Here is a 26,487-nt window from a genome sequence, read left to right as displayed (position 1 = left end):
TTTGTTTACTTATTTGACAGAGAGAGAGAGAGAAAGAGATCACAACTAGGCAGAGAGGCAGGGAGAGAGAGCAGGCTCCCGGCTGAGCAGAGAGCACGATGTGGGTCTTGATCCCAGGACCCTGAGATCATGACCTGAGCCGAAGGCAGAGGCTTAACCCACTGAGCCACCCAGGTGTCCCTGTCCTTGGCTTTCTTAACTGACCTTTCACATAGTTTCCAGTAATATTGTAGCTGAGTATTTTGAATTTTCTTAACAGACCTTGATCACATACATAAATAATGACAGTCTTCTCCTTTCTAATGTCAATATTTATTGTAGCATATAGTACTTTTAGAATAATGTTAAATAATCCAGCACCCCTTTCTTATTTCTGATATGCTTTGACTTCTCTTTCCAAACATAGTAGCATTTTCCTCACACTCTTTCCTCTGAGTCTTCAGACGCATTGGACACTCCGGACCTCTTCCTTTCTCATCCTCCTTTCTCTCTTTATTTCCTTTCTCGTGACCTGATGTTATTAGTGGGCATGTTGGGGGGAAAAGGTGGCTGTGCGTCCTTGTTTGTCATGGAAGGACATTTATTTTTAGTCTTCTGTTTTGTGTATGGTGGTATTTTAGGGACTGTGTGAAAATAAAAACATCATCAGACATACATGGTCTTTCCCCAAAGGGGCTTACAGCCCAGTGTTGGGAGTAAATCAGGTACATGGTTACCTCTAAATTAAAGCAGCCTGTGAAAACGCCCCCAAGAGAGTGCTCTTCTAACACACACGCCGAAGAGACAATTCTGAAAGCGAGAATCCTCACGTCCATCACATCCCTATTTATTTATTTGTTTATTTTGTCTTTCTTTCTTTTTTTTTTTTTTTTTGGATTTTATTTATTTGAGAGAGAGAAAGAGAGAGCATTAGCAGAGAGAGAGGCAAAGGGAGGGGCAGACTCCACGCTGAGCAGGAAGCCTGTTGCCAGGTTGGATCCCAGGACCAAGCAGAAGGCAGGTGCTTAACTGAGCCACCCAGGCACCCCATCCCTATTTCTTAAAAGATTCTTATTTTGGAAATTATACCCTGGATTATCTTACTCAGGGAGAGAAACTTTAATGGGTTATCAGTGAGCAGAGCCAGACCAGCACTTAGGTCAGCCCTGGGACCTGCAGTGGCCTCTGAGAAGTAGGGCATGTGTGTGCATGTGTGTCTTTTTATTATTTTATTATTATTTCTTTTCCTCTTATGTGCTTGTTTATTTTTGATAGCTTTTCAGGAAATTCTCCCAGTAGTGATTTGATTTGCACTCATTCCCTGGGGTCTCTTCATAGAAGGTAATTTAAAGTTCAAAAATACTCACATGTGAAAGATAGCATCTGTTACAATTATACTGAAATAGCAGATGATTTAGAGGACTTCTTAGGGTATAGCCATACCCTTGTTATGAACAGTGATCGTTGTATAATAGAACATTCTTTTTTAGAATTAATCTTTCTTATTTTTTATACATACATAGATGGGTATTTGGAGGAAGTCCCAAAGGGGAGCCAGTCAGTTTAATGGCCTTTGTATATTGAAAGTATCATTTCTTTAGATGGTTTTTCTGAATAAATATATATTCTGATTATCAAGTAATACAGTTATAGTAGAAACTTGAGAAAATACACAAATGTATAAAAATAACTTTTTTTAATCAAACAATGATAATCCATTGAACATAGGCAATTAATTTTGTTTCTACTACAAATTGCATTAAAATAACAGGAAAGGTGTTTGTTTTTTTAATTTTTTTTTTTAAGTACACAAAACGACTAGGAAGAGAAAACAAAAGAGACAGCACCAAAAATATTTTGGAAGCTGGAAGGAGATGGTTGTGAGGTAACAGACTTAGCAGATGTGAGGAACATGCCTGTTTACGTGACATTCTCTCAAAGGCTCAGGAATTGGCAGCAGATAATCTCTAGAAGCTGGAGTAGAGGAGACTGAAATCATGTGTAGAGGTTGAAAGCTGATGAAGAGAGAGTCTCCTTATTAGGGGACATAGGTGCTATTGAGTATCAGGATACCTCACTGAAAAATAGAATAATTAAATAATATCCTCATGTCCTGTGTTCTCTCCTCCCCCACTTGGCCTCCAGGACACTGGCAGAAAGGCCTCTACTCTCTAGATAGGGAGCTCGAAGGGTCTTTCTGGAGAACCTGAGTACCCCAAGGGACTTCTTAATAAAATGGCCCAGCTGGAACATTCTGTGGTAAAAGCAGGGCAGATAGATAAGTGCCCTCTTGTGTGCTTGGAGTCTCCGCTCTTGTTTTTTTTTTTAAATATTTTTATTTATTTATTTGACAGAGAACACAAGTAGGCAGAGAGGCAGGTGGTGGGGGGCAGGGGGAGAAGCAGACTCCCCACTGAGCAGATACCCCGATGCGATGCGGGGCTTGATCCCAGGACCCTGGGGTCATGATCTGAGCCGAAGGCAGAGGCTTCAACCCACTGAGCCACCCAAGTGCCCCTCCACTCTCGGTTTTTGTTGTTGTTTTATAGTGGTTGTTCCCATTCTTCAGTATGAACAGTTACAGACATTTGAAAAAGGTGTATAATACAGAAGAGCCCAAAACAAATAGAAGAAGGCAAGATATAAGGAATAAATACTTAGGAAAAGTTAAAAAAAAAGTGATCATTCATGTCTTCAGAGAGGTCAGGGAAGAAACTACAACCACGAAATGGGAATTGGATGCTGTGAAGAAAAGGAATAGTCTAAAAAGCTTTTGGAAATCATAAACACGATGGCAGAAATTTCTCTAGGAGAATCAGAAGGCAGAACTGAATTTCTTAGAAAGTAGAACAAAAACAAATAAGTTAGAAAATTGTAGAACCAGCGCAGGTGGTTCATTATCCAAATAATAGGAAAACGAGAGAGAGAGAGAGAGAGAGAGAGAGCAGAGAAAATGGAAGAGAGGAAGCAGCAACAAAATTATTTAAACATTTTCTCAGAACTCATGAATATACATTTAAGGTTTTAAAGGACCCATTGAATTTCCAGCATATTGATCAAAGTGCACCCACAGCAAGGCACCACTAATTTCTAGACACTGAGGGAGGAATTACAGGGAGAAAAAAACATTGAAAGAACCTGGAATTTGGACATCAGACCAATAAATAGCAACACTGGAAGCTAAATGTCAAGCATGAATTCTGAGGGAAAATTACAACTCTCTAGAATTTTTAAGCCAGTCAAGCTTAAAGTATTCCTTTTTAAATATCAAGGTTATTGAAGATTATTTCCTGAGAAGCTACTAGAAGATAAGCCTCACCAAAATGGAGAAAACAGACGGAGCATTTGGGAAACAAGAGATCCAGCAAAGGAGATGCCCAAAACAATTGTGAAATGGGGTTGTAGAGATAGACGTCGTGAGTCCAGATGTGAGCAAATGAGAAGGTTCTAGAACTTTCTCCAGGAAGATGAAATAGATTGCATGATATGCCTTAAACTTCTTGAGAGTCAGACAATTGGGAGGTAGTTTTGGATTGAGTACAGAGAAAAGTAAGGTGGGAAGAACCAAGATAATTACAGTTACTCACTCCAGAGGGAGAAAAGAAGTATAGGGAAAAAAATGATACATGAATACCCATAATTCAGCTCTGGATTAGATTTACTTCATTACAGTAATAGAAATAATAGAACTGAAACTGATCCAGCCAAAATTACTATATAACCATATTGGAAGGACGGAGGGAGGGAAGAGTTTAGATACATGTGGGTGGTGTATGTTGGAGTGGGGAGATGTCTGACAGGAGGAAGGAGGGTCAAATCTTCATTGTCCATGGGAAAAGTCAAGAGATAATACTTAAAATTGAAAAGGAGTAATAAAAATCACACTGTTTAATTAGCTCTGTGGTGTTAATAAAATAATCAGTTAAGAGAGTTGAGGAAATTGGTGTAAGAGGTTGGCATAAGAGATAGGGACCTGCTAGTTTTCGTAGTAAATATTCTAGAACTATGTAACCCTTTATGTAAATGTGCAATTTTGATACAAATTTAGAAAATAAAATTAAAAAATAAAGTTGTTCCTGTCATTTTGTACACTTTTTTATGTATACACGCGCACACACACACACACACACACACACATTTTCTTTGAGTGTTTGCTGTGGGCCAGGTTCTGTGTTGGGCCTTGGGAATACAGTGCAAAGGTGATCAAGTATAATTTCCTTCCATGAAAACTTTCTCGGAAATTCTAGAAAGTAAATTTTGAACACATGCTGTGGAAAATAATAGGCCATCGTGTAGTTCACTTTCCAGCTAGTGAAATGTCGTAGAATCAGCTGAAATCCTCACTAATAGCTTGATTATGTGCCTGGGACTCACTGTTCTCACCTTTCATCTGTTGTCATACTACATTCTCACACATCCCTATGAAGGTTCTATCTGGATCCACGATCATCTGAAGCTCAGAAGGGGTGAGTAGATTGCCTAAAATCGCAGAGCTGGAACTCGAACCTTGGCCTCCCTGGTTTCAAATTTGTACCACAGATTGTGATCGATTGAAGTATTTACCCAGGTAATTTGGTGTCTTCAGTGAACAAGATGAAGCATCCATTTTTTTGGGCTGGGGGTGGAGGGGCTAACATAAAAATCATCCTCACAGTGCCTTGTAGAGGAGAAGCAGCCCAACAAGCATGGGGCATTACTATCTTTAGTTTCTTCTGGAGGGGGGTTTTTAGCAGAGTGAGTACCTAAATTTACCAGGAAGAGACCACACTCTGGTAGATTAGAACTCACTTAGCATCTGTTGAGAACAATTTACATGGGACCCTTAGAACTTCAAATGAATGAGACACCGATGGACACAGGCATCTGTTACGCTCGATGTGTGAACATTCAGTGTCTAAATGCTTTGTGTTAAGACCTGAGTTTGTATGATTAAGGAGACTGCATATTAACTATCCTTTGTTTAATTGGTATTTTGGACCATGATAGTTTAAGTTTTAGAATGGCTTCATATATTCTTAAATTGAAATTTCTTTACTTTGATAAACTTGGAATATATATTCCTGTAGATTCACCTTTTCCAAATGTGTTCTGTAGAGCCATTAAGATACACATTAAGGTGTTTTGTTAAGTCAGGAGCTGATGTCTAGCAATTTGGAGAATCCTGGATATAATAACTTCCTTTTGGAGATTTACAGGGGACATGAGTGCGTTAGAGACTCTGAGGTGATTTTGTATAGAACCACCATATGTTACTGTATTTAACCAGAATTTCCACAGTTTTTTTGAAAATGGATTCATTTTTCGAACTAATTTTTACTTGAACGCATTTTGGGAAATGGGGGACTCCAGGTTATTATTTTTTTTTTGAAGGAAATGTGCATATGATGACCTTTAGGCTCCTTTTAGCTCTGAAATGCTGTGGCTTCACAATTTTGACTATCAGTTCCGTGTGAGTCGCTTTGACTTAAAATTTGCTGGGTTGTAATTATCAAGTGTGTACACAAAGTCCTACTTTACCTTTAAAGTTTTATCTGAGGTCTTAAAGATTTGATTAGGACTCCCTATTTTCTTTGAAACGTGGTTTGGAAAAATATATGCCACATTACAAATACTTTCTAATAAATTGTTCCAGAAATTGTGTATATCTGTGTACATAGCATACGTGGAAAGACACGTGTATGTGTGTGTGTATAATATATCCATACACAGAGAGCATATGTGGACATTTTTTAAGAACTCTATTGTGTTCTTCTTTATTAAGGAAGAAAGTTATTTAATTGCTGCAGTGAATATCCTGACACATAAAATCTTTGTATGATTGGATGGCTGTATCTGTATAATAGACTTCTAGGAATAAAATTTCAGGTCAGAAAGCATGTGCATCTGAATTTTAATAGGTCTTTATTATCTAAAAGAGTGGACCAATTAATGTGCAGCAACTCCATGAAAGTTGGTTTGGCCACTCCCATCTCTGGCAACATGAGTAGATGGTATTGGACATCTTAGCTGATGTTGTTTTCTATATGGGAAATCCACTATTTCAAAAAAGACTATCTTTTCATGTATTATTTTGTATTTATTAATTATCCATTTACTTAATAGAATTGGAAAGTATTTGGGGCTAGCAGGAAGTGGTCTTTTTGCATAAGCAGTCACCATCTGTGATTAATATACATGAAGTTAATGATAATAACTTAAAGCCGAATTTTATTACTAAACAAGGTACAAAAATGTTCAGCCTTTCAAGCATTTCCTTCAGTTGGAAATACCTCTGTGAAATTTTGCGCTAGTAGATTCTGCCACAGAAATAAAATGATGGTGGACTTGATGCAAACATTGCAGAGATGACAAACTTGACCGTGAATATAGTTTTGAAATTTCCACATTTTCTTAAGAAATCTTGAGTTTTCACTGTCTCTTCTGAGACTGCAAAAAAAGACTTTTCAGTCTGCTGTGGAGGGATGTCAGTAACATAATTGATTTATTCTTTTTGCCTCCAGGAGGAAGACAACGATCCTATAGTGCCCTTCGATGAGAAACGGAAACTTTTGAGCTGCAGCTATGGCTGACCCTCAAAGCCTGCATTGTTTGTCTTCATCTAACCCAGCTCTGATGGACCTCTGTGACAGCTGCCTCTACATGTGCTCTAATGAAATACTAGAAGTGGCTGTACATTCAAAAAAACCCCAATATTTTATATCCATACCACTGCTGCTAGGATTCAGATTTTAGCACATACTGTTTTTTTGCTTATGTGTAGAAGAAACTAGTTTTCAGAGTTGTTATTAATATGAATATATATCACATATTAATACTGAGACAGGAAAAATACACTCTCAGTGTTAGCGGTCCTTCATTTCCTGTCTCAGAAAATTCACTCATTTGGAGAATAATATAATTCTTAATAATAAGAGTTTTGATCAGGGACAGCATACGGCTTGCAAATGGAACGTGAAAGATTAGTGAAGGTCGTATCGCATGTTGTTCAGCCCTCCTCCCACAATTAATGTCATGCTGGTTCTTATGCAAAACAATTTTGGAGTTAATGCAACAACAGAATCACTTTATGTATTTCTCAAAGGATCAAATTGAATGTAGGAATCTAATTGATTTATCTGACATATTAGAAGCTCTGGTTTCTAGGAGTTTGAGAAAGGCATAAAAATGGGATAAAAAGTAAGTGGGTACTACTTACCAGAAAATAGCTTTATTTTCAATGATAGAAACATAAATTTAATAGTATCCTATAATAATTTAGTGTTGTACATTTTGTAAGACCTTAAAATATTTTATTCTATGGATTTTACTTTAGTATATTGAGACATTGCTTTCTAAAATAATCCACAATATCTTTATTTTAATTAATTTTAAGTGCTACTGGCAAATGTAAGCATATGCTTAGAAGTAGTTAGATGTGACAAAATGAGATAATTTGTGTAAACTAGTAGTATGCCTGGCACAAAGCAAGTACTTAATAAATGTTATTTGTTGTTACAATTATTGTTGTAAAACTGCAAGCCTCATAGTCCTAATTTGGAGGGATTTGGGGATGCAAAATGTCTAAGTCAGAAATCATACAGGTAAAAGGTGTATACGTTGTGAGGTTTTGGATGTGTTGTGGAGAGGCTGTGATAATGAAAGCATTAAATACAAATAAAAATCATACCAAGTATTCCTGAAAAATGACAGCAAAGGAAGATACTGGTAGAGCCTTGTGCAGGGAGAGGCAGGAGCGATGGCCATGGCAGCAGAGTGAGAAAAAGCAGGAACTTGCAAAGGTTTGGGGTCCTCCCTGAGCCCTGGGCCACAGGAGGGCAGCATTGGGCAGAGTCTCTGGGAAGTGGAGAGAAGCCCTGGATCCTTCCTCTCTGTAGTTTCTCCTATGCAAAAATGAAGAAATGGCAAAGCATGGTTGCAAAAACTGCAACCTGTTTAAAGACCTCTCTCTCCTAGACTAAAACATGCCACACACGCTGAACATTGGTCGTAGGTGTCTCCTCATTTGTAACTGATATCTAAAGATGACCTCTGAAGATCTCATTTTCTTATGGATGAGAAGCCAGTCAAAAGGTGCCCTGGCAATCTTTCAGTAGAGCCTGTGTTTGGGCCCTGAAAGCAGGGTGCAGGTCAAGTCTTGGACTTGACTTTTGTTTATTCTTGTAGTCTCCAACCATCTGTCCCTGAAAAACACAAACAGTATCAATTCAAATGACCTTTAGGGAAATAACTAGTTGCCCAAATTTCCCCCTTCAATGTTTTTTAGTTGAAGCAATCAAATTTACCATCTGTTTTCTTAAGTGAGAAGAGGGACATGAACTACTGGATTCAGCTTGTGGTGTCCATTGCTGAGGCCGTGTGTGTGGAGGCTTAGTAGTCTTTAATATAGGAAACCCCTTCTTCCTTTCTACACTTCGGTACCTCAGGCTCAGACAAGAATGCAGGTGTGAGAGTGATGCTTGTGTAAGAATGAATCTGAAAGTGTAATTTGTAAATCAACACAAGCACAAATAACTGATCTCCAGTCTATCCTCCCTTTGACCGTGTCCTGGGGAAGGAAAGTGAAAGGTATGTAAGGGCCTTGAAATTGAGGAAGGAGCCTCCCAAGCAAAAGTGTGTGTGTATGTATGTGTGTGTGTGTGTTGGGGGGTGGGTGAAGGGGGTGTGGGGGAGTTAACTTGGGATAAATGACAAATTTTATGGATCTTGAAATGTAATTTAGGGTGGATTTGTTTACCTAACAGGAAAAAAAAAAGCAACAAACGGAGGTGCTTTTTCACATAGCTTACACATCTGAAAGTGTTTCTAATTCATGGTAATTAATGTACCTGATGGTGTCTAAAGTAATATTGTCCTCAGAAGGTTTGTCAATTAAGATAATTTTTTATTGTTGTTGGTCAGTTGAACTGAAGGCTTGCCAATATTGTTGCTCCTTTCAAAGAAGCAGCATTTAGTTTTGTTGGTTGTCTCTACCGTGTTTCTATTCTCTATTTCATTAAGTTCTTCTCTAATCTTTATTATTTCTTTTTCTGCTTGCATTAGGTTTGGTTTGTGATTTTTATAGTATGTTAAGGTAGAAGATTAGGTTATTGGCTTGAGATTTTTTTGTAATAAAGCCCTTTACAGTTATAAAATTTTCTCTAAGCAGGTTTCTGCTGCATCTTGTAAGTTTTGTTTGGTATGTTTTTGCTTTCTTTATCTCAAAGTATAGTTATAAAATTTTCTCTAAGCAGGTTTCTGCTGCATCTTGTAAGTTTTGTTTGGTATGTTTTTGCTTTCTTTATCTCAAAGTATTTTCCAATTTGCCTTGTGATTTCTTCTTTGACTTAATGGTTATTTAGGTGTGTGTTGGTTAATTCCCACATATTTTTAAATTCTAAAATTTCTGTTATTGATCTGTAATTCTCCTCCATTATGATTAGAGGACTAACTGCATGTTTTCAATCCTTTTAAATCTGTTGAGGCTTGTTTAATGGCCTAGCATATGGCTTGTTTTCATGACTGTTCTGTGTGCACTTGAGAAAAATGTGTAATCTGCTGTTGTTGATGTGTTCTGTAGATGCCTGTTAGGTCTGGTTGGTTTATGATGTTGCTTAAGTATTCTATTTTGTTTATCTTTTTATTTCTATTATTGAAAATTGGATATTGATGGCTCCAACTATTATTATTGAATTATCTATTTTTCCTTTCTTTTCTATCAGCTTTTTCTTTAAGGATTTTGGTATATATATATATATATATATATATGGAATATATTTTCCATAAAAATATGGAAAAATATATATTTTTTCCATATTTTTCTGAAGGAGTTCTTTTATTATTAAAAAATGCCCTTCTTTATCTCTAGAAACATTTTTTTGCTTTAAAAAGTAACTTGTTAGATATTAGTAAAGCCATTGCCACTTTTTTATGGTTGCTATTTGCATAATCTGTCTTTTCCGTTCTTTCACTTTCAGTGTATTTGTATTTTTGAATCTGAAGTATGTCTCCTGTATACAAAGTGGGATCTTGTTTTTTCATCCAGACTGACAATCTCTCTGACTTTTGATTGCATTTTTTTAACCATTCACATTTAATGTTATTGTTGACATAGCTGGATTTATGCCAACCACTTTTTGTTTCCTACATGTCTCATGTCTTTGATGTTGTTCTTCTATCTTTCCTTTATTGTTTTCTTTTGCATTAAGTGAATATTTATACTTCAATAGCTTTAGTGATTTTTTCTTTTACTTTCTTTGGACTTTATTTTCTTAGCGGCTGCTCTAGAGCTTACCATATGTGTGTGTATATGTGTGTGTGTGTGTGTGTGTGTGTGTGTGTGTGTATGTTTAAGTTTATTTGTTTATATATTAGCATGAGCAGGGGGAGGAGCAGAGGAAGAGGGAGGGCAAGAATCTCAAGCAGACTCTATGCTGAACTTGGAGCCTGATATGGAGCTTGATCCCACGACCCTGAGATATGACCTGAGTCAAAACCAAGACTCAGATGCTTAACCAACTGAGCCACTGAGGTGCCCCAGAGAGCTTACCATATACCTGTAATTCATCAGAATCTACTTCAGATTTATACTAACTTGGTTACAGTAAGATCAGAAATATTACCTTTATATTTCTCTATTCATTCTTTTTCCTTTTTTGTTACTGTTTTATATATTATATGTACAAATATATGTCCTATGAACCCGACAATATATTGTTATAATCATTACTTTATAGAATTGTCTATTAAAGAAGCTAAGCAAAGGAAGGACAAGTAGAATTTCTTTTTTATAGGATTCCTTATGTTAGTCTTCTTATTTATAATTTCTGGTTCTTATAATTTGGCCCTGTAGATTCACATTATCGTCTGTGTAATTTTCTTACTCCATTCTCTTACTTTGTTTTCACCTACTTCCTATATGTTATTATTGTCAAATACATTACATTTCTATATGTTCTAAGGCTAATAGTACAACTATATGACACTGCTTTATACAGTTGCTTCTTAAGTAAGAGATGGAAGAAAGATGCACTTACACTGTCTTTTATAATTATATAATTACTTTTATAATTATATAATTACTTTTACCAGTGCTCTTGGTTTTTGGTATAGATTCATACTATTGTTTGGGGTCACTTGGTTTCAGGCCAAAGGATTTCATCTAAGGCAAGTCTACTAGCAACAAATTCTTTTTGTTTATGTGGGAATACATTTATTCTACCTTTCTGTGTGAAAGTTTGTTATATGTAAGATTCTCAATCGGCAGTTTTTTTTTCTTTTAGCACTTTGAGCATGATCTCTCACGGCCTTTTGGCCTCCACTATTTATGTCGTTTCTCATAAGATGTCAGCCATTAAACTTAGTGGGGTTTCCTTCCACATGACAAGTGATTTTTATGTACCTGTTATCAAATTCTTTTTTTTTTTTCCTGCTTTTCTTGTTACCTGATCTCTCCTACCTATTCTTCCTATGATGTATCTGGGTATAGATCTGTTTGTGTTTATCCTAGTTGGAGTTCATTGTTCTTCTTAGATATATAGATTAATATTTCATCAAATGTGGCATGTTTCTGGTCATTCCTTTTTAAATTTTTTTTTCTCCTTCTTTCTTCTCTTTTTGGTGCTACCACTATTCAAATGTTAAGACACTCTTCTTTTTTTAAGATTGTATTTATTAGAGAAAGAGAGAGAGAAAATCAGAGTAGGGGGAGGGGCAAAAGGAGAAGCAGGCTTCCTGTTGAAGAGGGAGCCTGATGTGGGGCTCGATCCCAGGATTCTAAGATCATGACCTGAGCCAAAGGCAGACACTTAACCAGCTGAGCCAGCCAGGTGCCCCTTGCTAAGGCATTTGATAGTGTCCCATATTTCTCTGATCCTGTGCTCATTTTTTCCCCTTTCTACCCACTCCACCCCCTGCTTGTTTGTGTTGTTGTTTGCCTTATTTGTTTAATGACTTGACTGGACTATGCATTTTTTTAAAAATTTTTAATCACCTCTATTACTCCATGCACTGTGAAGCCTAGGAAGTAGCTTCTCAGAGAACTGAAATTCTGGGCATGTGCACATCAGGATGACAGTGATGTAACAGGACTCTCTTGGGTGGTCTCTTTCCTTGATCTCTCTGCTAAGCTTTGCTATGAGATTTGTTCTGATCTTAGGAGGGTTTTTGGCTGTCTCTTTCCATGGTTCCATCTGAAAAACTAGCTAGTGATTTAACTTGTTACCCTGATACAGTTAATATTCTCCTCTTAATTACTTGTCACCAAAATCTCCATTGTTTTCCAGAGCAGCCTCAGGCTTGAACTTCCCCCACACTCTGTTACTAATAAAGTTCATTCTTGTATGGAAAGTTTTGGTGCTCTTTGCTCTTACCGTCTGTCTTAGGCAAAATATTTCTGTCACAGTTCTTGAGCTGTGGATGGGGTCAGCAGCTTGTTTCTTAATGCAGTGACACTCCAGCTTTGCAAATAGGGTTCTGGGTAAGGGCAGTAGCCTCCCATCTTTGTGGCTTGCCTCTCCCAGAATGTAGTTCCAAGATGGAACTACTGCTGTATGAGTGAGCTGGGGCAAAGGTGATCAAGACCCCAGTATTCTCAGCTTGCTCTATCTGTTGTTGAACCTCTGGTCTGTGAGTGGGGGCTTTGGAAGGAAGGGACCTATAATCCTGAGGTGCTTAGCCTCTGCAACCTTTTTAGTATCCCTTGATTGGGAACTGAGGGGAGCCCCAGCTTCCTGGTCATCCCCACCAAGGGTGGAGATTTAATCATGCTAAGCCTGGAGCAGGGGAAGGGAAAGAGTGGGTTCATGGTACTCTAACTATTCTTACTGAGATTAAGAGATTTTCTTGAATAAATATTTCTTCTTTTGCTGTATGTCCTTAGAAAAATTTTCAGACTATCAGATGTCTTCTTTTTTTTTTTTTTTTCCCAATTCTATCAGTTATGGTTGTTTTGCTGAGAAGCAGGTCTGTGAAGCTCTATATGTCATTCTGGATGTAATTTTCTCTCATTTACAATAGCGTATTACTTAAAATGTCTGGCTGTCATTTCCCTTTTGGAATTTGCACTCAAGTAAGCATATTTTCCAGAATTTTATGTCAAATATCATCATTGTGATTGAGGGTAGGTTCGTGGTTTTTGGTAAAATTTCTTAAAATGAAAATGACCTTGATGTAACAATATTAGGCATTAACTTATGGAATTAATTACCATGGGATTTTATTTCTCTAACCAACTAATTAAAAGCAATTAGCTAACATATGCTGATAATTTTCAAGTCTTAACTCTACAAACTTTATCCCAAGGTGGCATGTGCATAAATAGACTCCTGAATAAATCTCATTTTCCTTGGAATCTTCATTTCTTTAAAGAACATACTGATACAGAAAATATTCCTATGATAAAAAGCAACCCATATTTAGTTAATTAAATTTAATTAATAGTATAAAACATTATGGAAAATGTGAGCTATTGTACACTGATGAGATAATGTGAATCCTAAGGATATGCACAGGGAAACATTCTTTCCTTCCTTTCTATGTTCCCTTCCTTTGTTTACAGTTGTTTCCGGTGCTAGTTTTGTGTGAAACTCTTAACTGGCACTCACTGAGATAGTAAGGTGGTGAAATATGAGCCTTCAGACATTTTTAAGAAAGGTAAAAACAACATAGAAGAAAGGATTTTAAATTGGAAATTTTGTGTTGTATCAGGCTTAGATGATGTTTTATTAAAGCATACTAGAAGTTTTATACTTCAGGTTGTAAAGGAATGCCCATTTTCAAGTTTTAAGAAACTTTTCAATGAATCTGTATAAGCTGCCTTATAAGGCTTTTGTCCTCCCTCCCTCTGCTTGGAACACTATAGTTTTAGTTAGTCAGTAGAACTTAAGAAATTTCTTAGAGCTGCTCCAAAGACCTAATATCCTTGTTTTACTGCCTTTGGGGCTGATTCATTTTCAGAATAACCCTACTGCATAATTCCTTTGATAAACTTTAATTGCTTTCAAATTATATTGGAATTCAGTCAGCCTCTATAGGAATTTTCCTGTGAAATTGTGTTAGAATCTGGCCCAAAGGGATTTTCTTAAAATGCAGATTAAAGTCCATACATTGCATGAAAAACATTTTATCTTTTATAACATAGAGATGCTTCTTTATCATATAAAGGAGATCTACAGTATTATTATAGTGCAAGACTGAGATGAAAATTGATCCCTTGAAATTTCAGTCATATTAAATAAATTTCCTTATGAATACTTTTTTGAACAAATCTCATTTGAATGAAATGATCTTGGTATACAAAAAGTCCTGTAATATATGTGATTTCTTTCCCCCCCTTTTTTTCTACTCATACTTATACATTATTCTCATATGAAATGGTTCCAATATTCAATAAATATATTTGAGGCATTATTAAAAAAATTCACATGCAAGTCTAGGGAAGTGTTTTATGATGGCTTTGCAGAAAGGAACTTGCCTCTGCTAGTAGGCTCAGTAATCAAGAAGGCCAAGCCAGAAATGTGAAGCTCTCTGGAAAAAACAAGAGACTAGGTATGAGAAGCGTATGATTCCACAGGCTTCTATTTTCTAGGTCCCCACAAAGGAAATGTACACACAGTTCTTGTGGGTAGATTGGTCTTCCCAGGGAGAGAAATTAATACTTCAGAGCACCAAGGAGGTGATTTTCTCATTTAGGTAAGTGGGAGAAAACATTCCAAGTGGTATTCTGCTGTGTGGGACAAGGTGAGCAGTTAGCTCCAAGGAATGGTACATCACACCGAGGTTAGGACCATTATTACTGCCAGTCCTTGCACAAAACCACATATTTGAAAACATCCTATGGACATTGATTACACTTATTATTTCTCACTGCAGTTCTGACCCTTGGGTTCTAGCCTTGTGTCCCTCTGTTCTCAGAGCCCCTTGAGACTATAAGATACATTGTTGTTAACTTAACATCTTTGGCAGGATTATATGTGTTTCACTACTACCCTTGGAGAAGTTTTCTTTCTTCTGGGTTACTGACAATGAGTCTATATTTTAACATTCTTGCACATTTGTATTAAATATATTTTTCTCATTGTAATTTCTATACTATAGGAGTTAGTTCAAAAGAGGCAGACAATATTGAAGCCAGAAAAAACTTTCTTTTCTTTCTTTATAAATCACCTTTTAAAAACTATTGAGAGATGGTGACATAATTGATTTCTGGAATTTCTTAATTCTGTCCTCTGATTTTGCCAAGGGAAAATTTCCTTTCCTTATTTTTGACCAGAAAGGAAAAGAAATGTGTCAAGTACCTACGGTCGAACCTCTTCATCTGACGAATTATTTGTATTTTTTATTTCCTTTAGACTCTTTCCAGTGCATTGCACAAAGCTTTTAAGAAAACGGACTTCCTTCAACAGCATTAGTTCCCAGCATTACTGTGTGAGGTGGGAGAATTAGGAATCGGAATCTATGATATATCTCTTCCAGCTGATATGTGGAAAGGAAACTCCAGCATAGCCAAATGGAGAGAAGGCAGGGTCTGCACCTAGAAAGTGATATATAATAAGAGTGCATACGTGGGGCAGGTGCATGAATGAAAGGAGATATGAAGATGTCACAAAAATTTCAGTGAAGCCAGACCCACCAGCAAGTAATGGCTATAATAGATACAGGTCAGTACCTTAGATGATTTAAAGTGGTATTCGTAACACCATCCTCTGAGCAAAGTTTTTGTTTGACTCTAAGTTATGTGCTCTCCTCATGTCAGGCATTCTGATGGGCAGGCATTCTAGAAGATTCCAGGCATAGACTGAAGCCAGACTCTTTGATTTGAATTCCAAGTCTGAGTACTGCCAGTGATGTGTGACCTTGGGCCATGGACTTAATCACATTGGGTATCAGCTTCTCCATCTTTGGATCTCAAGATTTAAATCTTCAGATGTTCTTTTTTGGGACATCTGAATTAAGTGTTTACTGTTATTAACACTCATGGGAATATCTGAATTAAGTGCTGTTATTACTCCATCACTTATAGGAATGTCTAAGACATTAGAGAAGCCCTTTTAGAATATAGTTGTCTTAATCATGTATAGAAGTTGTATTCACTTGAGCAACAACTGTTGATTGTGCAGTTTTATAAGTCCCAGGCATTATGTGAGGTGATGGGGATATAGTGAGGAATGGACCAGAGCAATCCCCTCTTTTCTGGAATGACAGGTGTTAAGGGGGTAGGCTGCCTGGCAACCTCAGCTTGCCCACCCACCCTACACACTCTCTGGAGACTTTGCAATGTGTGCACCTCTGCACTCAGCCTCTCAGCATATCCAAGACTACATAGATCACCTCAGATCTCATTTCATGTCCAAGATGACTGATATCCAGTTCCAGTCTTTCATTCCTCAGTCAAAACACTGAGAAGTAGGTTTTCTCTAACCTTTAATGGTCCAATGGCAAAATACCAAACAAGTTTTCATGACACTGAGTACAATATAAATATCAAAGAACTGTAACTGTCTGGTGTTTCCATTGCCATACCTTGTTAATGACATGTGTTAACTCTGTCATGAGATTGGAATGGACCATCCTATGGTTCTGTGCTTTCCTTGTGATGGCTGGCAGGTCTGCATGTCCATGGATGAAGGAGGCACTTCATATCACCAGTTCCCAAGAGCCCAGGGCTTTTGAAACAGGACTGCCCAACACTGTCCCCTTCCTTCTCTTCGTCACTCACTTTTGCCTCTTTGCAAGGATCATCGGTTTTGTGCCCACTGGCTCTCCCTGGGCTTCCACACGGACAGTCATGGACTGTGGCACATGTCAGTTAGTCACTCCCATACTGAGAGAGGAATATCATTCACCAAGGCAAAATCTGCTGAGGAGTTCCTCATCATTTTTCTTCTTCCCACATCCTGGGTACTAAAAGCAGCTGTAGTCCACAACTAGGTGACCGAATATCAAATTACGTGAAAGAAGATGATGAAATGCTTTGCAAAGGACGAGTGAAGCCATACTGTGAAATGAAGAGTAAATAGGTTTACTTCATTTTATATGTTATTTTCTGTTGATGCAGAAAAATAATTAAAAAAGCTGACTATGACTGCGTCTTGTATGGTTAGATAGAGACAGTCTCCCAAGGGTAACTTCCTTGTTTCAGAGTCACTGAGGGACCCTCTCTTAGAGATGTACATGTAGGCACATAGGTATGCCCCACTTGGAGGGAGGGCACAGAAGAGTGTGCCCTCTTGAGGGGAGCTCCTCTTGGTAAGGAATGCTCTGGGGTACAGTTGACACTATTTCCATAAAGAGCTAGGGTCCTTCTGGGGAGGGAAGAAAGTAAGACTCTCAAGTGAGTTTGAAAGTTAGGGGAACCTGTGGGAGTTCACTGATTGGGAAGGGCCCCCTGAGGCCCAGTAAAGCAAGATACCACATGGGAGGGGTGGGCCTATCTGGTGATAACATCCCATGAAAGCAATAGCCTAAGAGTTGTGGGCTAGGACTGGTGGCAACATTTTGGGGGCTGAGGCTGGAATCTTCTCTGGTTGGAAAAAGTCACTTTCTGCTTGGAACCTGACTGGAATCTTATCTCCCAAATTCTCTCACAACACACCAGACTTCCTAGGCAACAACATGAAATCCAGGTAGCATGGGGCAATATTTTTTTTAATGAATTCCCAGGTTTGTGTATGCTAGATAATGGTTAAGTTAAGAATTTTTAGCTTGTCTTATCTCAAATGGAAGTAGAGTATTTAATTTCCAAGAGCCACTTAGGTGAGAAAGAGTTGAATACTCTGTGAAGGTAAGTGGACTTGTTATCTGGAGAACTTCCTACATTCACTAAATGTTGACACTCTTTGCTTTTGCTTCCAGGGGAGTCGGTGTTTTTTTCGTCCGTAAGTGGTCTGTTCATTGCCCACATTAATGAAGCCTCTCTTGGGGCCAGAATGGGTGAATGAAAGTAAGCTCCTCTATTGGCCAGCTACATTGATAAATCATACTTCTTCACAATGATAGAGCACCAAAGACAAACAATTGCAATGCATGGACCGTTTGTTTCATCTTGGTGTGTGCAAAAAAAAAAAAGAATAAGTCTTCACAGAGGTAGATTTTCAGTTGCCCTTCATTCATCCAAAAAAAAAAAAAAAAAAAAAAAAACACAAGCTAACAGAACTTTACTGTTTCTGACTGAAAACACTCTAGCATGAGAATCTGGAGCAGATAAAATAGAGTCATTTGGTTCCTGTAAGCTCGAAGCTACAGAATTTGATCTAGTTCTATCTAGTACATTGAAATTTTAGTAGCTTTGTGTTAGCTGGGTTTCAGACAAGGTTCTAATAAAAAAAATCAGCAATTACTGAATTATTGAATTGCATAGTTAGGAAATGGGCAGGGTCCTTTGCAGTAGCACATTAAGTACAGAATTAAGTGACAAGGAGACTTGAGGGTCACTCTGGGACTGAAAGTCTCATTCAGTTACACAATGGACAAGTCCCTTCTTGGACAGGATGTTGGTTTGTGGGAGGTGATCCAGAATATAAGTGTGAGTTAACAGTAGTCCTTTTAATTCCATTCTCCCGTATTTCTAATTAATCCAGCCGTATTGGAACACTACCTTATTGTGTTTCTTTATACATTTCTATCACAGAACCCCAATATATGATATCACCATTGATAAGTTTTCTCAGTTTACACATTCCACTTATTTCCATGCTCACTCTCTAGTCAGGACCAGTGAAATTTATGTAACGATATATTATTATATGCTTCTCAATTTCAATCCATCAGAAATATTTAACAATACTTTATGTAATACTGTGAAACTACTCCTAAAGGAAATTATTTTGTTGAGTGCATTTAACTAATGCATTATCTTTTTTTTAAAGATATAGAGCTTTCTAGAGAGCAGTCCCACTGACAGGGGCCCCTAACAGTTTAGGGTAAGAGCTACTCCTTACTGAAATGCCTCCTGGGATGATGGCCAAATTCACTTTGAAACCAAAAACAGAATAAAATAATGTTTACATGTTTTGGGGGTCAGACAAGCCCATTATGATGATTTTGCTTCATGCTTGTCATATAGTCTATAGTTTTCTTAATATCCTGCATGTCCTGATGCAGATTTTATGCTTCAGCGAGCAGGCATCTCTGGTCACAAATGCAAGGGCTGTTGCACAGTAGAAAGGGTATATACAAGATGGTTATGATGGCCTCGGAAACATAGTCAAAGCCAAGTGCAGTAATTAGACTCCTCCTTCTATTTGTTTCTCTTCTGTTGCTGTAATTAAACATGATTGGTAACATCTGACATTTCTCCTGTGGCAGGGAGGGAGGCAGCATGCAAGGGTATTGTTTATGTATTTCGTGAATACTTACTGAGTTCTTAGTGTGTGTCTGTTAGTGTCCTGTGCTAAGGGAGATACACACTTGCCTGAAATATACCCAAATAATTCAGAGCCTCTTCTAAAGCCAGATGGATGGCACAAAGTATATGTTCAACAAAGAAAAAAAAAGAACATTCTGAGATGAACAGGGACTGTTTCATGGGGAGGGTGGCTTTGGACTTGAAAGTCGGAGAGGAAGGTTAGAGAGGCAGGTGAGGAGAGGGCCTCCTGCTACCTAGACCAGTAGGAAGAGAGGTGTGAGGAGGGTGGGTGCAATACAGAGCTGGTGACGGGCCATTTTAGCTGAGTCTAAATATAGGCAAGGAAAACGGAGAATTACTACGATCAAAGGCAAGTGAAGGAATCACAGTGAGTATTTTGAGAGCTAAGTTAGGAAGTCTGACCTTTATCTATCTACCAGAGATCATGGATTCATTATGCGAGTTAATTGTGAGCACGTAAGAAGCATGCACCGTGACAGACACTGGAGATGCTGGAGGATAAATGATACAGAGCCAGCAACGAGGCCCAGAAGCGTTCTGAACAGGGGATTGAAGTTTCTGGAGATTATGCTCCCACGTTATTCATGGCGGTCTGGAAGCGGGGAGCCTGGAGGCTGGCAGGCCTGTTGCCCAGAGATGTGGGCAGGCAGAGACCGATCCGGGTCGAGAAGCAAGATGGAGAAGCAGATGGGGCAGGGGCCTGCTTTACCTCCTGGCTTGAGCACTGGGGTCTGAGTCTGCCTCCTTACTTGGACAAACTGTTTTCCTCACGAGTCACTCATCTGCCAAGCAGATGGGTCTAACTGTCAGTAATCTGCTGCCCCTCCGCTTACTTTGTGGGGTGCATCATCTGCAAACATTTCACATTACTCTGCGTTATTCTGCAGACTCCACGAAATACAAAGTGGCCCTCTCGTGTGCTCTAAATGTCTTACTTGTAAATTGCTCTCACAAAATAGTACAGGGCCCGGGTCTGCTCCTCGCAGGCAGCATTTAAACACCTGGAAAGTAAGGACTGTTTTCATTCTCTTTGTTAGGGTCCCACAGAGTGTTTTCTCCCATACACTTGATGCCTGACAGGATTCCCAGTGAGGTAAAAGATTCTGGACTTGCTACCAGACCCAAACAAACCTTGGTAACAACTAAATACAAATTTACTTGTCTTTGTGGAAATGTAAATAATGTGTGTGTGTGTGTGTGTGTGTGTGTGTGTGTGTGTGTATTCCCCCTCCCCCACCTCCCCTTCTCAGTAATCCTTGTGGAATCCATGATTTCACCGGTAGGAACATTTGGCCTCTGGAAAACACCCAGCAGCTTTCTTGCCTTTCACATTATCCTAAAGCCACGTCACCCTTCTTCTTTTCGACTTGCTGACAACACAGTTGTTCAGGGTCACACGCTCAGGATGGGTGTGTCTTCTTGATAAAAACTAATGGCCATGTGGTTGTTCCATCAGCTTCTGACCTTGTTTCTATTTTCTAAAAGTGTTCTCTAAGAGGATGCACGGGCTGGGCCCTTCAGCTCCCCCTCAACATCCTGTAACCCTGTAGGTTCCCCATTTTCTCTGGACCCAGCAGTCTTCTCCGGGCCATAGATGACAAATCCAGAAGGACCTTGGAGATGGGCATCCATGAAGCAAAGCAGAGGAGGTGGGCACTAGGCATTCCTCTGCTGGCCCATGAAGAGTTGCTTGAACAGAGCGGTCCCCAGCCGGCGGTCGGGGGAGGGGGTGGGAAGGGGTACCAGACAGGGATACAGAGCAAGACCAATGGGTGGGCAAACCCACCATGGTGCTCTCATGGGTTCATCCCTTACCTGGTCAGCGTCCAGTCTTCTACTCTGCTTTTTGCTTGTTTTTACACAGGGCTCCCTTGCATATTTGTATTCCTTAAAAAAAAAAAAAAAATGGATGTATTCTATCCGCTTTATGTCACCTGAGTGATTTTTCATTTAATGTAGGCTAGTGAGCTATTTCTCATTTTGATGGGGATTTGTCTTTGGAATTAATTTCAGTCATTTCTTCCTCTCTTCATATCTTTAGCAACTTACAAACATTACTTGGAAAGATTAGTTTAAATGATTTATTGGATCTTTAAAAAACCATTAATATGTCTTCTTATTCCATAATTATTTTACTTAACAGGTTATAAAGTTATACCTTTTTCTTATTTAGAAGTGAACAAAAAACCCCAGCGTCATTCTGTTTATGTGGTCAATAGAGGATTTTAAAATAATGACCAGGATTAGCTGGTTGTGTCCACACACTTCAGTGGATTTTTGTCAGCTTTTACAAATACCGAAACAATACTATTATTTTTCTCTTACTTTAAACTCACCAGAGAAAAGATACAACCCTAGGCAGTTTTTCAGTTAACTTAGTCTTTCTATTCAGAAGGGTATCAAGAGAGTGTTGCCCGAAAGCCTTGCCCCTTGATGAGGCAGTGAGGAGCCCGACCCAGACCCTGGCGTTGCTCCGCCATGACATCCTTCTCTGCACGAGCATATTGGAATGTCTGTGGATGGGTGAACTGCCTTAGAAGGACAGCCTCCCGTGATTCCTAATCCCAGTACTGCAACAGCGGGCAGAGCTGCCTGACAGAAAAGGCTTTTCCCAGCTTTGTGTGAATCACCACTCAGGCGTTTTAAAAACATGGAGTCTGCTCTTCCAGCGCAAAGGACTTCTGTTAATATTAATGAAAAGTCACACATTCACCTCCAAGCCAGAAGGGATGCCTTCAATCTTTCCCCAGGATTCCTAGACTATAGAGAAAGAGTATCTGTCCTTTTCATAGTCGAGCGGAATGGAATAGTGAAGCTTAGGGGAAGTCTAGCAACATTTAAAATAAAGCTTTCCATTTGTTGACAGTAGACAAATACTTGAGCGTCAGAACTTAATGCGAATGGCTCCATTTGGATTTTTGCAAGATCAAAGGGAGGTTTAGAAACCCGTTACGGATGCTCACCACTCATTTTCTCACTAATTCAAATCAAGTGTCTTATCAGTCAGAAAAGCAGAGGAGATAAGACATATTAGATGAAAGGCAGGAAGAGTAGCAACGCGATGGTCCTGTTCCTCATCTCTTAAGGGAGGCTGTTCCATCATTCCTGTGGGGCGCGACTACCTCTGATGTTGGCTGGCTAAGGGCACCCCAAATGAAGCTTTTTCAGACTATTAGATTGATTAGCAAATCCTTACAACCAAGAGTAATAGAAAGCATTCGACCATAGGGCAGTATTATGTAGCACTGTTCTAAGAATTACCATTTTTATGGTTCAGTTTTCTGTGTCAATCCACGTGATGAATCCTATTCGCTTTGAGAATTTGAGGGTAGTTCTTAACTTTGCTGAAAATATAGGAGACTACCTGCGTAGTGGATGAAGCATGGGTTTGGGAGTTAGAACCCGGGCTCATAGTTGTTTAGTTATGTGGTAAACGCTTACGTGTGATGCGCGCAGGTGCTCAGCCTCTTAGTGGCAATGGAATGGTGTGTATGGAATTGAATTTTCTGAGCTTTGGTATTGCAGATAGCCTGTCACATTTAGTCTGCCCAGCAATTTTCTCTTGGAACTCTCTGTCTTCTACCTAATGAGGTGGCCAATGCCTGACTTTCTCTATAACATGGAGACGTGGACTGGGGCAATCTAAATACTCAATTTATTGGTCACGGTGATTAGCGTGGGATTGATGGACACATGGCCCCATCTGGGCCAATCTGAGAATGTGGCTGGAGCTTCCTGGAAAGAGGAATAAGTGAGCTATTCTCCAGGATTACAAGGTGTAAGAATGGTATTAACTGAGTTTTCAGGTATGAACTCACCTAAGAATAAATTTTAACCCACAGAGAAAGAAGCCCACAGAGCTGGGAAGAGCCCACACGAGAGGGCTCTGACATGTTTTGAGTGACTGATTCCAAACTTAACTTGGGTCCAATTCTGGACATTTCAGTTATTTGGAATCAACTTTTTTTTTTTTTTAAACCTTTTTGTATTTCATTTTGTTTGGACTAGTTTGAGTCCTGACAAGAATATTTTGATTCTTTATTGGCAAAATTGGGATAATAATGCTATTTTCCTTAAAGATTAGCTGTGATGATTGAATGAGGTAAGGTAGGTGAAAGTAAGTGACCTACATTACCTATGGAACACATCACTGACCATAGGTGAAGGACTTGGCCCACTAGCCTTGAGATGGGGAAGTTAAGGGAGTGACAACCTTGCTGCTTCTCTCAGATACTCTAGTGAGATTATCAGCTTTTAAACTGAATCTTTGTCTTCTGCTCAGAGGTATCATCACTATTGCAAGTGAATTATGTTTATAATTTATACTAACAGGAAAGGAATAAAAATCCCGCAGCCACTGGTATCCATTCCTTTAACAGCTATTGGAATGTTTCTATTCTCAGGCACTGTTTTATGTGCTGGTGCTGGGGAGATAGCAGGGAGAATGTGTGAATCAGCTTCTTCCCCCATCATGACTGCATTTCCATATAGATGCAGGATTGTACCCAGGAACAGACTCCAAATGGGAGTCAGCATTTGGCTCCTGGAAACATGACTAAGGATTACAGTCTCGTTACATGAGCTTGGCTGCTCATGTTCCTGGTCAGGAACACCAGGATGGTACCCCACAGGCAATCTGATTCCTTTCTTCAGTTAATTATTTGTCCAGGAGAACCGGGTCTGCCCTGACTCTCTTTTCGCTAAAATTGGAAAATGGAGAAGACAGTTTTTTTTCAGAGGATCTCAGTATGCATGAACGAGGCTTCCACAGATGCGGAGGGAGATGATGAATACCGACCATTCAGCAGGGCCCCGCCCACATTGCAATGGCCTCACGGATGGACCTGATGTGTTTGCTCAACCTTATGCTTCCAGGAAAGATCTTGGTTGAAATAATGAAAAATCGGCTGATTTATCTAAAGCTTAAATCTTCACCTTAGGAGTTGTGTCGAACTTGGTTTTAACTGTGTTTTAGTCATCCTAGTGTTAGGTACAAAATGCAGTGTTCAAAAATAGCGTTGTCTGTTGGGTAGGAGGAGCGGGAGCTTTGGAATCAATCAGATTAATTTGAGTCCTGGCTCTGTCACTTAGCATTTGGCAAATAAGCTTTCTTAATCCATTTCTAAGTCCACGGAAGTCTCAGCTGAACTCATGCTACACATTTCCATGCAGTTGTTTTTCATTTATTCTAATAATCTTACACCTACAGCCAGAGGTCATGTTCAGAATGCCACAACCTGATGGAAAGAGGTAGGGGGTCTACAAAATTTTTATAGGGGTCCACAGAATCTGAGATACTTCAAATCTTGCCAATAAACAAAATTAGTATGTTGCTATTTTTCAAGTATCAAAATATAATTTTGAATTAGTAATGAAACAAATCTTCTTGAGAAATACTGCCTAATTCAAAAAAGCTTTTTGCAACTTCTTTCCTCTTTCTTTCTTTCTAAGATTTAATTTATTTATTTGACAGAGAGAGAGAGACAGCAGAGAGTGGGAACACAAGCAGGAGGAGTGGGAGGGGAGAAGCAGGCTTCTCTCTGAGCAGGGAGCCAGTCGTGGGACTAGATCCCAGCACCCTGAGATCATGACCTAAGCTAAAAGCAGACACTTAATGACTGTGCCACCCAGGCACTGCCAACTGTTTCTTTCAATTGGTGGATTTGAAATGCACAAATAATATCATATATGACTTATTAGAGTTTTTCAAATTCAAAAGGAGATCTCTAAAAAGGTTAGGAATATTTTATTTATTTATTAATTTATTATTTAAATTCAGTTAGCTAACATATAGAACATTATTAATTTCAGATGTAGAGGTCAGTGATTTATCAGTTGCATATAATACCCAGTGCTTGTCACATCATGTGTCTTCCCATGATCCATCACTGCCCATCCATCACCCAGTTACCCCATTCCCCAACCCACCTCTCCTCCAGCAACCCTCAGTCTCCTTCCCATAGCTAATAGTCTCTCATGGTTTTTCCTCCTCTCTGACTTCTTCCCTTTCTGTTTTTCCCTCCCTTCCACTATAATCCTTTGTGCTGCTTCTTATATTCCACATAAGTGTGAAACTATGAAAGTTGTCTTTTTCTGATTGACTTACTTTGCTCAGCATAATACCCTCCAGTTCCATCCACGCTGATATAAATTATAAGATTTCATCCTTTCTGATGGCTGAGTAATATTTCATTGTGTGTGTATATATACACACACCATTCATCTGTGGATGGACATCTGTATTTCCTTCTCCTTTTTTCCTCTCACCTTTCTTTCTCTCCAACTAGGGCTCTCTAATTTCTGTGTCCTAAACCACTATTGGTTAATGTTATAAAAATAGCCCCCTGCAAATAAAAGACATTGGCCATTGCTTCTTCCCTTGGAGTTTCCTTCAAAGAAAGAAGCTTCTTTCTTTTTTACATACTTCCCTGCTGAAGTATGTAAATTGTACAAACACTTCCATCCTGTGCCACTGAAATGTCAGTTTTTAAGTGTTTTTTAAATCCCTTCAGCCAAGGTTCTCTGTGGGGGTTCACAGTGCACATCTCATCATATATATATATATATATATATATATATATATATATGTTTTGTACATATGCTGAATATAATATATAATAATAAATACAATAAATAAATATAATAAGTAACAAATGTGTGTATATATTCACCTCCACAGATTTCAGGATGCCATGTACCCTAAGATCCTTCCTGCCATAGCCTGAGAAGGAGACCGTATAAAGTTACATTTACTCAGCTCCAATCCACTCATGATTCCAGTGTCTTCTCTCCATCACCACTCCAAACAAACTGCTGAAAAATCACTGCTAAGTTCTCAGGCTTTGAGTCTCTCTTTATTTTACTTTTATTGTGGGCAATAAGTTTGTAAATTTAAAATTTCCAAGAAGCTAAAACAAAGGTAACAGAATTAAGAATACCCACTTTCTTGTCACCCAGAGTTAAATATTTTAAGAAAGCTGTCATCTGCATTCTCTGCTTGTTAAAGATGTGAAACATAATATGAAGCTAAAATCTCCTTTGATCACCATGACCAGTCCCACCACTTGACCCTTTTTTCCGAGGCAATCACTATGATTAGTGTGTTACTTCCCAGTTCATCGAAATGCACACATATACATGATTACATAATACTATTTTTGCATGTT

General features: G+C 38.7%; 1 protein-coding gene across 2 annotated transcripts in view; it reads left to right on the top strand.

Annotated features, from left to right (window-relative positions):
• Positions 1–7,476, top strand: part of CA8 (carbonic anhydrase 8) — an 87,229-nt gene extending 79,753 nt beyond the window's left edge. For both annotated transcript variants that reach the window (XM_059394622.1, XM_059394621.1), the window contains one exon: positions 6,480–7,476. The gene's annotated coding sequence lies outside the window, so the exon portion shown is untranslated. The remainder of the gene's footprint in view (positions 1–6,479) is intronic.
• Positions 7,477–26,487: the final 19,011 nt, after the last annotated feature.

The sequence above is a fragment of the Mustela nigripes genome, chromosome 3 (genome assembly GCF_022355385.1).
Source record: "Mustela nigripes isolate SB6536 chromosome 3, MUSNIG.SB6536, whole genome shotgun sequence".
NCBI classification, from domain to species: domain Eukaryota; kingdom Metazoa; phylum Chordata; class Mammalia; order Carnivora; family Mustelidae; genus Mustela; species Mustela nigripes.
Note: the sequence above shows the minus strand (reverse complement) of the source record. Positions and strands in the feature narration are given on the sequence as shown.